The 16,380-nt window shown below is 42.5% G+C and overlaps 1 protein-coding gene across 1 annotated transcript in view; it reads right to left on the bottom strand.

Annotated features, from left to right (window-relative positions):
* STK3 (serine/threonine kinase 3) overlaps nucleotides 1–16,380 on the bottom strand; it is a 375,543-nt gene that overhangs the window by 324,276 nt on the left and 34,887 nt on the right. The gene's annotated exons all lie outside the window — the stretch shown is intronic.

Genomic DNA, 16,380 nt, shown 5'->3' on the forward strand with positions numbered 1-16,380 from the left:
AGAGTGGAGCTCTCTAATTTCCCATCTGGTATGTGTAAGTTCAGCTGCCAGTGTTGAGATAATTTACTGTATATTATGCAGTCTCTACCTTGGGCTCTTGTTTTCAGCACATGCCTCATCGCATCTCAGCTGGGTCTGGCATCCCTGAGACCAAAGCCTCTGTGAGAAAATCTCTCCATCAGGTGAACCTCCTACCTTCTGCTGGAAGGTGGGAGGGAGCAAGATGCTGTCAGCTGGCTTTTGGGCTGGGGAGGCCATCTGGAGGTCTAATTCCTCTTCTACACATTTTCAACTAATCTCCATGGTTTTTCAGGCCCTCCTTCCCCCTGTGCTTAAAGGCCTACTATCTTCTACCACTGAAATTTTCAGAGGTTCAGTGGAATGAATCTGCTTGTTCCTAATTGGCTAATTGTTCCTAATTGGCTTTCTTCCTTGCAATCACTTAGATTCTCTGTTTTCTAGTTTTCAAACAGTTATATATTTGTTGATTTCTATGGGCTCTTATATAGAGAGTATATATATATATGTGTGTATGTGTATATATGTGTATGTGTGTATGTGTACTTTTAGATATTTGCTTTTTTTATTCCTTTACAACCCATTTAGTGAGATTTCAGAAGGAAGTGAAGGCAAACGTGTATGCTGAATCTGTTGTTTTATTAGAAATCCCTCATATTGCTTAACTTATTCTTTTAATTGAAATATAATTGACATACCATTTTATATTAGTTTAAGGTATACAACATATTGATCTGACAATTCCTTGCTTGCTCATTGCTCACTATAAGTATAGTCACCATCTATCACTATGCAACATTATTACAGTATTATTGACTATATTCCCTATGCTGTACTTTTCATCCTTGTGACTTATTTATTTTAACACTGGAAATTTGTGCCTTTTAATCCCACTTATTTATTTCACTCATCCCCTCACCCACCTCCCCTCTGGCAACCACCAATTTATTCCTGTATTTAAGAGTCTGTTTTTGGGATGCCTGGGTGGCTCAGCGGTTGAGCATCTGCCTGCGGCTCAGGTCATGATCCCACAGTCTTGGGATCAAGTCCCACATCAGGCTCCCTGCATGGAGCCTGCTTCTCCCTCTGCCTCTGTCTATGCCTCTCTCTCTCTCTCTCTCTCTCTGTGTCTCATAAATAAATAAAAATCTTTTTTAAAAAAGTCTGTTTTTTTGTTTGTTCATTTGTTTTGTTTTTTAGATATAAGTGGAATCATATGGTAATTGTCTTTCTCTGTCTGATTTATTTCACTTAGTATCATACCCTCTAGGTCCAAACAACTTGGCCTAGTCTTGGTTCAGTTAATTAGCCAGTGATTATACACTCTTGGCAAGATCAGGCTCTGGTATATTAAGAAAAGTTTGTTAAAGTCCCTAAGGCCATTCTCTATAATGATGTGGTCAGTTACAACTGTGAAACAGGTGATTTGTTCAACACATTTCTCATTGTTATTAGGGTAGTTCAACTGTTTGATATTTATTTCATCTCCTTTACAAGGGCCATGCCTAACTGTACAGGAAACTTGGTAGATGGTACTGCAGTATTTCCCATGGTTTTAGGGAAAAACACTTCTTTTAACAATGGCTCCTAGCATCACAAAACTTTTTGAAAGGATTCATTCATTCATTGAGGTCATAATATGTACCAGATACTGTTTTAGATACTGAGAAAATCATGTTGACCCCCTCAAAGAAGGACATGGTCATCATCTTCATGAAGCTTATATTCTTATGGCAGAGACAAGTTAACCAAATAGTCACAGATAAATATGAAGTTAAAACTGGGATGAATTCTACACAGGAGAGGTACATAGTGCTATGAAATTGTAGAATGAGAAATTTGATCTAGTTGCTGTCGGCTGTGAAAGGAGAAGGGGAGGTCAGGAAAGCCTTCCTGGTGAAAGTAAATTGAGCTAAGAATCAAACAACGGATTTTTTTTTTTATCAGTCAGGGTTCAGATAAGAAAAAAAGCCCACCACACCAGGCAGCTCACTAGAGGAGATTTAGTTTAGGAGATGGGTTGTGAATCACTAGGGCATGAAGAGCAAACAGGAGAGTGAAATAACTCAGAGACTGGTAGCAGCAAAAAGCTGCAGGTGCTTCAGGGTTTGGGGTGACATTAGAACCAGGGCTAGTGGTGAGAGCTGCCAACACAGAGGAAGGGGCTGTCTGCAGATGCTAGAACTACAGAAGCTAAAAGGAGCTTCACAAACTGGGGAGGGAGGGATTACCTGGCTTTTTTTTTTTTTTTTTCTTAAGATTTATTTATTTATTTATGATAGACAGAGAGAGAGAGGCAGAGACACTGGAGGAGGGAGAAGCAGGCTCCATACAGGAGCCTGACATGGGACTCGATCCCGGGACTCCAGGATCAGGCCCTGGGCTGCAGGCGGCGCTAAACCGCTGCACCACCGGGGCTGTCCAGATTACCTGGCTTTTTACCTTCCTCTGCCCTCTAATTTTCTGCCAATGTTTTCCACTGAGCAAATATGGCTAGAAACCAATTGGAAAGGAAGCTTGGAAAATGGAGTGGGCAAGTGTCAGTCCCCTACCAAACAAAGCCAAAGAGAGGGAGGAAGTAGATCTAGGCAAATAACTGGGTTAACCCAGCGGGGAGGGGGGTGGGGCAAAAGGTGGCATAGGATAGCACTCTAGGCAGAAGGGCTACAGGTAAGGACTCAATGGCTGGAGGGGACAGTACGCAATTGAAAAACATGACAGGATTAAGTTGAGAGAAAGTAGAGCCAGATCTGGCAGGTACAGCAGGCCATCTTAAATTGTGGGCTTTAGTTGTTGTTTTTTTTTTGTTTTTTTTTTTTTTTTTTTTTTTTGAGAGAATGAGCAGGGAGAGGGGCAGAGGGAGAGGGAGAGGGAGAAACAGACTCCCTGCTAAGTGAGGGCCCATGTGGTGCTCCATCCTAGGACCCCAGGATCATGACCTGTGCTGAAGGCAGCTGTTTAACCAACTGAGCCACTCAGATGCCCCAAATTGTGGATTTCAGTGGAAACGCAATGACATGCCAGTAGTGTTTTAAGCAAAGAGTCATTGTGACTGACAACTATACTTTAAATGAAAAAAATGACTATCATATTCTGCAGAATTGAATCGATATACCATCAGCGGTGAAAATGTCATGAACACTAAGGACTAGTAAGATAAAACAAAATTTCAGTGAGCCCATTAATCACCACAGTAGGAAATTAGATCAAGTTGGCATATAGATAGAGAGTTGGGACCACAGAACATGATTCTCCATATCTAACTGAAGGCCTCTGCAACAGTAGCTGTAGCACTTGCAGTATCTACTATGAGCTATGGAAGGGGCTCAAGGAAAAGAGAAGATAAATAATGATCCTCTGAGTTAGGTATCCTTATCCTTAAGTTACAGATGAGCAATCAGAGGCTCAGGAGGGGTGTTCTGGGTCACCAGGTAGGAAGTGGTGGAGTTGGGGTAAGAACTCAAGTCTTCCTGATTCAAAGTCTAACTTTTGCCTGTAAAACTTTCAGTTTCTTAGGCACGCCATCGGTAGCTCTGAGGAACCACCCTTAATGCCATCCAGGTTGAGATGATAAAATAGTGCTTCCTACACTGAAGCACAGTGCTTTCCCTATACTATTTCCCTGGGGCAGGCATGGTGGGAGATAGCAAACAGAAGCAGGACACCCAAGTGGTCACCATTTCCTTATTTAAAATGGGACAACCATGAAACTGATGGGGGAAAAACATTCTAAGGACCCAATGACTCAATTCTGATAGAAGGCTGCTAATCAGCCTCTCTGAAAATGTGGCAGCAGAGATGAATCTAAGGCAAGGAACAGCCAACAGGGGTGACTCCATTCTGGACAAGAGCACTAAAATGAAAGATGAACACCATATTATGTAGGCCTGGACAAACAGCCACAAAGCCAAGTAGCTTTGGAGAATTTATGCCTCAAGAAGGCTCCTTATCTTTTTTAAAAAAGATTTATTATTATTATTATTATTATTATTATTATTATTGAGAGAGGGTGCACAAGCAGGGGGAAGGATAGGGGAGAGGGAAAGGGGAAGCAGACTCCCCACTGAGTGCAGAGCCTGACTATGTGGGGCTGGGGCTCCATCCCTTGACCTTGAGACCATGACCCCAAGACCATGACCCAAGCTGAAACCAAGAGTCAGATGCTTAACCCACTAGGCCACCAGGTGTCCCAAGGCCTCTCTGTCTTTGAGTGAGGTTCTTGACAATCTGACTAGATGCTAGATGGTTGGAGACCAGAGTGAGACAGGGCAGGGGAAGCCTTTACCAGGGCAAGGGAATAGAGTATTCACATGCAGGGTTGAGGAGCAGAGAGAGCGATGGCTGAGTCTGGAGGAAGTGTTGGATTTGATGTCTGAGCTGACAGAGGTGACCAAAGTTGCTCCCCAGTGCCTCCAGCGTTGGAGGCTTGTTTTGTGGGATAGCAGGTAGACTAACTTGATTTATAGGGCAAGGGTTTGGCTGGACATTTCTAAATATCTAAGCCTGTGCTTTTCAAACTTTTTAAAGCTGTGAAACATTTTCTCCAAAAGAAATCTTAAGTGGAAGTGTAAATATCCAAAACCAAATAAAGTGGAATCACTCTGGTGGAAGCTGGCGGTCCTGCTAGATTAGAACTGCTTCTCCACCTGCTGCCAGGCCCCCTGATGGTCCTACACCCTGATGTTGAAGCAAAGAGGATTCATAAATGCAGTCATCATCTTCTCTAGTGAGATGTTAGATGAACCCAATTCTTAAGTATGCAAATTGCCTAGACTGTCTCAGGCCTCTGCTGGGTGGAATCCCAAAGGGAAAGCTGAATTAGCACACCAGTAATCCTTTTCAGCCTGCTCTCTCGGCAGCCCCCTGGGCCCCTGTAATTTAGCTGGTTAAACCTCTTCCTCAGGGCCAAGCAGCTACTCTTGAGCCAAGTGGACTTAATGCATGAACCAATTCAGAGTTCACTATCCAAACATGAAAGACAAAAACCTGCCAGCATCTTCTGCTCATCCACATGAGGTTCCTAAGAGCAGAACTCAGGCCCTCCTTCCTTCCTGCCACAAATACACAGAGTAGAGGCCAGCCCCAGGGAACTTCAAACAGAGCGGCCCTGCAGCCCTCTCCCTGCACGTTACACCTAAACAGGCCAAAGCAAATGCAACTTCTTTACCAGTTTCATAAAGTAATTGCCTGGGAACCATCCTTTTTCAGACCTAATTATAAAGTCAGTTTTAAATTACAAAACAAGATGGTATGAAAGCCAGTGTTCAACAAGCAGAACAAACAAACACGCAGATAAAATGCAGTGGGCTTTTAGCAGAGGGCTGCTGCCAATGACAGCAGGAATGGCTCTCTTTCACCAAGTCTGGGGAGCCCTGGGAAACTTCATCCCTTGCCAGGAGACAGTTCTCAAAGCCTCCCTTTACAAAGCACTCCCATTATAAATAAATAAACTACATTTCCCAGAAATCTCTTTGCTCAGGCTTGGGGCTATATTTCCAACCATTCTGTAACTGTCACACAAAAAAATTAGAAATGTTTAAACGTGACAATCTTTTGACATAGAGATGACTCAGCTCATTTCAGATCTCATTTTATCACCAGTTCCCTTGGACATGTTTTTAAAGATAAAAATACCAAACTATTAGACTATGTCAGGGTCAGCAGCACTTAGTAGAGCAACAGTCCGGGGCTTTTTACGTTCACTGTACACATTACACTTTATTCAAACATTAGCATGCACCAGAATATCCTGAAGGGCTCATTAAACCACAGGTTGCTGGGCCCCACTCCCTGATGCAGTGGGTCCACAGGAGGTCCCAAGAGTGGGAATCTAACAGGTTCCCAAGTGATGCCAGTGCTCCTAGTCCCCAATCACATTTTAAGAACCACTGAGTTAGATGATCTACACGGCCTATGTCAAAACTTTGAGGGAAGCAGACACACCATAACTGATTTCTACTTACTCTGATTTCTACACATTTTGAAACTAGCAGTATCTGTGGAAATGGAGACCCTAGGCTTCCCTAGCAACTTTGGGAAGGGTAAAAAGCAATAACTAGCTCAGGAAGATCCAGAAACTGACACTGTCTGGCTCAACGCTTTTCATTTTCCCAGTAAGGAAAATCAGACTTAGAAAATCTGTTTGTGCAAAGTCTCCCGGCAAGTCTGGTTGTGCTGGGACAAAGAACCTGATGTCATGCATGGCTCCCTCTCCAGTGCTCTTGCCAGCGCTGGAGTAAAAGGAGACGAGAGGACAGGTAAGGAACCAAGAAGCTAATGGTATGATTCTGATTTATACTGACTTCTCCACTGGCCCCTACCATGTTGTTGTCTCTGCCCTAGCAGAGGTACGATTCCTCTGCTCAGATCCCCAACCCAGGAATTCCTACCTTCCCTTCCTTTGTTGTTTAGCTCCTTCATAGACTAAGGTAGGCAAAATTAGGTGGCCAAATAACCATAACAGCCTTTAACTACAATATTTAGGGGGGGGGGTGAATTAATGAATGTAGAGTCATTTATTTACTTTCCTATCTACCTTGTCTCTGCAACAGCAAGCAGTGATAGAATCTTTGGAAACACCAACCAGATCCTATGCATCAATCTGCTACTGATATTTTAAAGAAATTACTGCTTAAGAAAAATTGTTCAGGTGCACCAATCACTCCCACCAGCCACCAGGGGTCACATAATTAGAAGTTTTCACTAGGACCTTTCTAATTCACCCTCTTCCTCCCCAGTCCTTGGCTCCAATGCATAATTCAGCAGCTAGAATCACTTGAAGAAGAAAATAAAACACAGAACTAGTTTTTTGCTTGTTTTTCTTTTCTTTCTTTCTTTTTTTTTATTTTTATTTTTTTATCCCAGAGACATGAAACCATTTAGGAGTTTAGGCCAGGGTTCACAACAATCCGCTATCTGAAAACTTAGATATTCAGATAAACTGTTATTTTGGTCAAGATAAACACCACTCAGTTAAGCGTTGTGTTTGTCCTTGAATTGAAGTATGATCACATTTTATTGTCTTAGCCTTGAGCGTGGTTATCAATGCCAGTAACTGAGAGGCTTCATTTGAAGGATGACCATGCTGTCCAGCTTGCAGCTGCCTTTATTCAGTGAACAGGGACTGCTTTTGAAAGCACATGGGCTTAGACAAGGTTGCACCAGCAAAAAACTTCCCAACACTTCTTAAAGGTACCAGCTAAGAGACTCTGGTCAGTCTGCCTGGACTGGGGTTGCAACCACAGCTGTGAAGCGCTGAGCCTTTTGCAGCTCATTACCAGGCAGTGCAGCTGTTATATTGGCCAGAGAAAGTGCTGGCAGCCCCAAGAAAAACAGACTAATTCACTTACAGGAACTTTCCTGAAAGAGCCTTTTAAAAAGCATTTAAGGCAGATCAGGTGCACTTATTTTCTTCTTAAATCTCATTGCTTCGTCAGATATTCTCAGTTATGGTGTTAATGCTCCTATGTGCAACATGAACTTTTCTTTGTTGCATTATAGATTATAATAAAAACACATAAAACATATTCATGATAATTAATGGTTTCTACATAGATTCCTTTAGATGTATAACATTTAATACCTGTGCTACAGAACTTTGGATACATATTTGGGTATGTATATTTCTATTTCGGTCACCTGGAGTTTTGTTAAAGATTTTGTAAGCTACGCATGCTTTTTTTTTTTACTATAGCCATTAATACACATTGCTTAGATATAAACAGTAATGATTGATCAGTAATTGAGAGCAGCAGTAACTGGTTCAGTTCAGCATGTCATGCTGTTAAAAGACTGCAGCTGAAAACTGCTTCCATTATAAAAAGGAGCTGGGACCATTGGGATCCAGAGGGAAAAGAAATTGCTTAAATGTGAAACTTCATAATGTGAGAGGCAGGAGGTTGGACTCAAGTCATCTCCAGGTGAAAACTGCCAATAACCTAAATAATTCTAGGAAATACTCTATGGTCCTTCCCCAGACTTTGAAAGTACTCAGTTCATAAACACGACAATCCTAACAAAAAGACCTCCCCATGCCAGTAAATAAAGATGGGTGCCAGAGCTATCCTTAAAGGTAAATATTGGGAATAGGCAGCTGTTTGCATAATGTGATTTTAAGTATGACAAACACGCACCCCACCCAAAAAATAACTATGCTACAGACCAACCCAGGTCATGGATGCCTGCAATTCTGCCATTAAGGAATATTTCCATCCCAGTCAAAACTTAAGAGTCAGACTTGACTCCTCTCGTTCTCTGACCCCATCCAATCAATCACAAATTCCTCCTACATAGCTCTGACTCTGCCCCTTTATCTTCGTTCTCTCTGATGGTGTGATAGCTTGGGTCACTCCTGCCAAGGTGACTGCATTGCCTTCTGACCTGTCTAGGGCCTTCATTCTATTCTCCACACTGCAACTAATGGGATCTTTTAAGATGCAAATCTGATTATGACAATTCCCATCTTAAAAGCATTACCTGGCTCCTTGTAGCCCTCAGGATGAAGTCCAGGTTCCATTACAGGCTTTCCAAGGCCCCTATGCTCTGGCCATTACGGACTGCCCCAGCCTCATCTCCTGCCACCACCTCCCATCAGCACACTCACCCTTTCTTCGTCACTCCTCTTTGCCTCCAGGGCTTTGGACACATCATCCCCTTTGCTTAGAACACTCCTCACTTTCTACTCTTCTTCTCAAAGATGACATAACCCTAAATTCATCCCTATTTTATTTTATTTTTTTCAGATTTTATGTATTTATTTGAGAGAGAGCATGAGTGGTGGTGAGGGGCAGGGAGCCACCAGTCGCCCCTAATTTATCCTTATTTTAGCCCTTTCTTACTATGTAAGATTCTTCTGTTTGTCTGATTTATTTTCCCAATTAGAATTCCATGAATTTTCCCAATTAGAATTCCATGAATGCCAGAACTGTCACTACTGTGCTTCCAGGACTCGGCACAATGTTTGTCACATAATAGTCACTCAATAAATATTTGCTGAATAGATAAACAACTGAATTCTATTAAGGTCTTGTGTTCTATCAACATACTAATTGGGGGAATTTATACTTTTGTGTGATTTTCCTTACTACAGCTCTTTGAAGATATGTTTGAGAGGGTTAGTGAAATAAAGGCAGAACTGGCTCTGAAAAACCAGGGGACAGTAAAAAGACAACGACTAGCCATGCCATCGGCAAGGAAAGACTATTGGAGAAGTTAAGAGGTCCCTTCATGGGTATAAAGAAAATAACAAACGAAACTTGAGTTTTGCCCTTGATTTCATCCCTGAGGCCACCACTACTGAAAGGTTGGTTCCAAGGGTGTGTTCAACATCAAGATACCTGCATTTGGCCCAGTGGCTTCACCCGGGGCTGGCAGGATGGCTGTGCCCAATTGCCAGACCTATACCATGAAGAAGCTGTAAGGGCAAGGTGCAGAGGACTGACAGATTTGTTTCATCTTGGCCAATTTCACTGAACTTCTCTAGAGAGAGATGGCTACCTTTTGCTTACCATAAACTTTCAAAGAAGTATTCAAATTTCACCAACCCATACTTCATATATTTCCATGCCCAACCACACTCTTTTATCTCTGATCAGTGTAAAAAAGGATAATATGTAACATTAGTTGTTTTATATTCTTACTGACCTCAGTAGAACACTCAGTGATGTTTCTGGGCAGGGGAAAAAATATCTCCTTCCCTTCACCCCAATATTAAGAGCAGTCTCCAAACCTCAGCATGAGTTCCCTGATTTTCTTCCTTCCAGATTCTTTCCTTAGTGAGTTAGTTCTGTATCATGGCTCTCACTTTTGGAGTTAGGTAGCATGCTAATAATTCCTAAATCTAAAACATCTACCCTGATCTTTTTTTTTTTTTTTTTAAGATTTTATGTATTTATTCATGAGAGACAGAGAGGCAGAGACATAGGCAGAGGGAGAAGCAGGCTCCCTGCAGGGAGCCCGATGCAGGACTCGATCCTGGGACTCCAGGATCACGCCCTGGGCCGAAGGCAGGCACTAAACCACTGAGCCACCCAGGGATCCCCTACCCTGATTTTATAAGCAGACTTCAGGCCCACATTCTTCATTGTCTGTAGGACATTATTTGTTGAATATCCCACCAAGAGCTCCAACTTAATATGTCCATAATCTTGCCCCCTCAAAAAAAAATTTTTTTTTGACCCACAGCTGCAATGTTCTTATTTTCACCACTGGTATCACCATTCTCCCAGTCCCATGTCAAAATACTCCACTCCTCCCACTAATACATCAACTGCCTCCTCCTCAACGAGTCCCACTTTGACTAGTCCATTTAAAATTGCAACTCTAGGGCAGCCCGGGTGGCTCAGCGGTTTAGCGCCGCCTTCAGCCCAGGGCATGATCCTGGAGTCCTGGGATCGAATCCCACGTCGGGCTCCATGTGTGGAGCCTGCTTCTCCCTCTGCCTGTGTCTCTGCCTCTCTCTCTGTGTGTGTGTGTCTCTCATAAATAAATAAAATCTTTAAAAAAAAATAAAATTGCAACTCTAGTGGCACCTGGGTGACTCAATCAGTTGGGCATCTGCCTTTGGTTCAGGTCATGATCCTGGGGTCCTGGGATTGAGCCTAGAATCAGGCTCCCTGCTCAGCAAGGAGTTTGCTTCTCCTTCTGCCCCTCCTCCCTGCCCATGCTTTCTGTCTCAGATAAATAAAATCTTAAATAAAATAAAATTGCAAGGGCAGCCTGGGTGGCTCAGTGGTTTAGTGCCTGCCTTTGGCCCGGGCGGTGATCCTGGAGTCTCAGGATCGAGTCCCACGTCAGGCTCCCTGTGTGGAGCCTGCTTCTCCCTCTGCCTGTGTCTCTGCCTCTCTCTCTCTCTCTCTTTCATGTCTCTCATGAATAAATAAATAAAATCTTTAAAAATATATTAAAAAAATAAATAGATAGATAGATAATAAATAAAATTACAACTATTCAGTCCCAGCATTCTTGATTTCCCCCTTACCTGCTCCATTTACTTTATAGCACTTTTACTTTATAGCGCTTAGTCTCTCTGCCATACTACATAATTTACTTATCTATTTACTATTTATCAGTCTCTCCTCAATATTCACTAGAATGTAAGCATCACTGAAGATAGGAATTGTATGTTTTTATTCACTGATGTCAACCCAGTGCCTAGAACAGTACCTAACACACAGTAGTGCTCAATAAATAGTTGTTGAGGGTGCCTGGGTGGCCGAGAGGGTTGAACATCTCACTCTTGGTTTGCTCAGTTGTGACCTCAGTGTCATGGGATGACCTCAGCCCCACATTGGGCTCTGTATCAGCGAGGAGACTGCTTGAGATTCTCTTTCTCCCTCCGCCCTTCCCCCTGGCTTATGCTCTCTCTCTCCAATAAATAGTTTTTAAAAAAATAACAAACAAATTAATAAATATCTGTTGAATTAATTAATCCACTCCACAAGTATATATAACAAAGAATATGTTATAAAATATCTCTTCTCTAACTAGAACTTCAGTTCCATGAAGTACAGGACTTTGTTTTCTTCATTGTTGTGTCTTCAAAATCTAGATAGTGCCAGGTTATCACAGGTATTCAATAAAAATCTATTGAATAGGGGCACCTGGTTGGCTCAGTCGGTTAAGCATGTGCCTTCATGATCTTGGGGTCCTGGGATAGAGCCTTGCATCGGGCTCCCTCCTCAGGATGGAGCCTGCTTCTCCTTGTCCCTCTGCCCCTCCCTCTTGTTCATGCTCTTTCTCTCTCTCTCTCAAATAAATAAATGAAATCTTTAAAAAATAAAAATCTGTTGAATAAGTGAATGAATGAGTAGGAACTCATTGAGTTCCAGGTACTAAGTTAAGTGCTTAGGGATTCAAAAATAATTTAAGCAACTAACTGTCATACCCTGCGAGGGAGATATGTGATAGAATAGGAACAAAACACCATGGAGGCGAGGAGTAACAGCACTGAAGTTAATTCTTCACACCTGGGTTTTGAAGACAACTGTTCATCTGTTCTATATGCCAGGAAAAGTTTTAGAAGGGATTAAAGTATATGGTATGGGGCAATGCTTCTTGAATGTTAACTTGCATATGAATCACTGAGGAAATCTTGCTAAAATACAGATTCCAGTTCAGTGGATCTGAGGTGAGCCCTAAAATTTTGTTTCTGACAAGGTCCCAGGTGATGCTGGGGCTGCTCATATTCAACTTCACATTTAGTAACAAGTGTACTCAATTCTACACTCATTCTCCCTTCTTTTTAGTAGACTCCAGTTTTGTTCGTGTGCTTTTTTTTTTTTTAAGATTTTATTTATTTACTCATGAGAGGCACAGAGAGAGAGAAGCAGAGACACAGGCAGAGGGAGAAGCAGGCTCCATGCAAGGAGCCTGATGTGGGACTCGATCCCAGGACTCCAGGATGACTCCCGGGGCCAAAGGCAGGCACTAAACCACTGAGCCACCCAGGGATCCTCACGTTCATGTGCTTAATGGTCTCTCCCCTGGAACTCAGAGGAAGTGATGCTAGTGCCACCCCAGGGTTAGACCAGGATTGAGCCCAAAGCTTCTTTGGGTTGATTAGTGGATAAGTATAGGGATAGGAACTAAGGATTTATAGTCTATGTTTAGGGGAAAGGTTTTTCTTTCCCTTCTGCTTTCCTTAGATAAGGAAACATGTAGCTTGACCACTACAGACAGCCACACTACGTGAAGAGGATCATCTTAAGATAAAGCCAATGCCAAGAACACTGAGTGGAGAGAGGGAAAGAACTAGGGTTTTTAAGGACATTACTTAGCTGATGACTGCACTGAGCCTAGAAGTTACTCTGCTTGTGATCTGATGTAATAAATGTCCTTATCTTTGAAGTCAACTTGAGGTCAACACTTCTCTTATTTGCAGCGGAAATCACCCTAATGGTTACATTTGATCCTTTTTTTAAGGCAATAAGTATTTATTGAACACCTATTATATCCCAGACACCATCTTAAGGAAACAAGACAGATATAATCCCTATCCTTATAAAGTTTATAATCTAGAAGATAAATTAATTTGATAGAGTCTGAGTTGATGAGATTAAGAAAATTTAATTTTATATACTATTTATTTCCTTGGATGCAGATTACTTCTCCTCCCCTGGCTCTGCCTCTGAAATTGTTCTAATTAATCATCTATCACCCTGAAACAACTGCCCAATTCCTAAATTGGAGCTTTGTCTCCTCACACTTGAAGATTGCAACAATACCTTAATATCCTCCTCAGATGTGATATACTAATTAGTACCACACTGCTTTTTCTAAACTATCAAATCCACAGAGCACAAATCACTAGAGACACTCTTTGCTTATAGCAGATATTTTCAAGCTCATTTTATTAAAGCAAGAAATGATTTCTTCAAAGGCAAAAAGTTTCTTGCACAAAGTCTCAATGTATAAAATGAATAAACCAGCGTTATGCTGTGGAAGTAGGGAGGAATCGGGGGCAGCCATAATCTCCCCATCCCAACTACCCCACTACCCAGCAGATTCACCAGCCCAACACACCCAGCCCCCCTGAAGATTCATGAAATTCAAGTACTGCCTTCATTTCACATGGTTTCTCAAAAACTCATCTTGCGGTAGGGTAAAATTCCATTTGATAATAATCTATTTCTATTATCTATCCCTGTTCTTATTCACTTAGGTCAGTCTTCCCACACTTCAAACATACACACTCTCATTCTCAAACTTTGCTCAGGTTATTTCTTGCATCAGGAGCATTGTGTGTCCACCTCTGTATAAAACTGATCCACCCTCACAAGAAACCTAACAACACAGTACACATACTCCCAGCACCCACAGAGCAGACATTACCAATCAATCCCAATCCTGAGTCTGGTAGTGTCACAATCTTTTCCATGCATCACACTGGTCAACCCCTCGAAAACAGCAAAAAAGCAGCAAAGCAAAACAAAACCCATAAAAGGCCAACATGCACATGAGAAAATGCTCTGCATCACTTGCCATCAGGGAAATACAAATCAAAACCACAATGAGATCCCACCTCACACCAGTGAGAATGGGGCAAATTAACAAGGCAGGAAACCACAAATGTTGGAGAGGATGCGGAGAAAAGGGAACCCTCTTACACTGTTGGTGGGAATGTGACCTGGTGCAGCCACTCTGGAAAACTGTGTGGATGTTCCTCAAACAGTTAAAAATAGACCTGCCCTACGACCCAGCAATTGCACTGTTGGGGATTTACCCCAAAGATACAGATGCAGTGAAACGCCGGGACACCTGCACCCCGATGTTTCTAGCAGCAATGTCCACAATAGCCAAACTGTGGAAGGAGCCTCGGTGTCCATCAGAAGATGGATGGATAAAGAAGCTGTGGTCTATGTATACAATGGAATATTCCTCAGCCATTAGAAACGACAAATACCCACCATTCGCTTTACGTGGATGGAACTGGAGGGTATTATGCTGAGTGAAGTGAGTCAATCGGAGAAGGACAAACACTATATGGTCTCATTCATTTGGGGAATATAAATAATAGTGAAAGGGAATAGAGGGGAAGGGAGAAGAAATGGGTGGGAAATATCAGAAAGGGAGACAGAACGTAAAGACTCCTAACTCTGGGAAACGAACTAGGGGTGGTGGAAGGGGAGGAGGGCGGGGGTGGGGGTGAATGGGTGACGGGCACTGAGGGGGGGCACTTGACGGGATGAGCACTGGGTGTTATTCTGTATGTTGGTAAATTGAACACCAATAAAAAATAAATTTATTAAAAAAAACAAAAAAGTTAATTTTTAAAAATTGGGGGGAGGGGTAGCTAAGTGGCTCGGTCAGTTAAGCACCTGCCTTCTGCCTAGGTCACGTTTCCGGCATCCTGGGATGAGTCCTGCATTGGGTTCCCTGCTCAGCAAGGAGATTGCTTCTCTCTCTACCCTCCCCAGCTCGTGCTTCCTCTCTTTCTCTCTCAAATAAATAAATAATCTTTTTTTAAATTTATTTATTTATGATAGTCACCACAGAGAGTGAGAGAGGCAGAGACACAGGCAGAGGGAGAAGCAGGCTCCATGCACCGGGTCTCCAGGATCGCGCCCTGGGACAAAGGCAGGTGCTAAACCGCTGCGCCACCCAGGGATCCCTAAAGAATTTTTTTAATATTCTATTTATTTACTCATGAGAGACACAGAGAGAGAGAAAGAGAGAGGCAGAGGGAGAAGCAGGCTCCATGCAGGGAGCCCAACGTGGGACTCGATCCCAGGTCTCCAGGATCACACCCTGGGCCAAAGGCAGGCACTAAACCGCTGACCCACCAGGGCTGCCCTCTAAAGAATTTTTTAAAATTTTTAAAAAGAAATGTCTTTTTTTATCCCCTGTCACAAATAAACTTCTCATTCTACCATTCTATAGGCTCAGATTATCACTGAACTATAAAATAGTTTGATGTGTGTGGCTCCTGAGCAAGATTATAAATGGCTGGAGGGAAAGGACTATATTTTCTCTTTCTTTCCCTTGAATTCCTAGCTCAGTTATAGCCTCCTAATCAGTATTAAATGAGTACATACTTGGTGAATGAATAATAAAATGAATATTAATTTGTTTCTTCTAAAGCATTCTTATATGATCACCACAGAGAGTCAACACACAAGGCAGCTCTAGAGCTCAAAGAACTATATTAGGAATTTGGAAATGTGAGTTCCTCTGCCATGAGTACTACTAGGTAACTCTGAGCCATCCTGTCTTCTGGGCCTCAGGTTTTCTCATCTATAAGAATGGATCTGATTAACGTATTTCTGAGTAATGATATTAGGGATGCTCTTCAAGTTTGCTGGGAGAAGAAGCACTCAGTTACCAGGCTGTCATTTGGAAGTGAGGTCCACAATAGGTAAAGAATATTACACAATCCATAAAGAAGGATATTGGGCATTCTCCATGTACCTGGCTGTGTTGGGGGTCCCTGGACTTCCAAGCCAGGGCCATTCGCCATGCCTCATGGAGAACTGGAACAAGCTCTTGACATGGAGTGTGACTGACTATCCTTCTTTGTCTGAACTCCTCATCGGTTTATCCCAATCCAACAGACTCTGCCGAGGCTCATGGCAAACGCTGTCAAAGGCAGTTAATCTCCCACATATCCAGCTTACACATGATTGTCTTTGGCTTAGACACCAGTCCTAGTGTAATCAGCTGGGGCCAGGGTTTCAGGGTTGGTTTCACTCAGGGAATATTCTACCAACTTTATGTAGGAAAGAACTGGTTTGGGATACTCTTTTTACAGAGGGGGCTGCAGGTATGCCACAAACCTTGTGCTCTTCTGTCTCCTTTTCCAAAATGTTTTATGTTGTTTGACCAAATACTGCCAACCCTCATAAGAAGCATTAAGAAATATGCATT

This window comes from Canis lupus, chromosome 14, assembly GCF_048164855.1.
Source record: "Canis lupus baileyi chromosome 14, mCanLup2.hap1, whole genome shotgun sequence".
In the NCBI taxonomy this organism is placed as follows: Eukaryota; Metazoa; Chordata; class Mammalia; order Carnivora; family Canidae; genus Canis; species Canis lupus.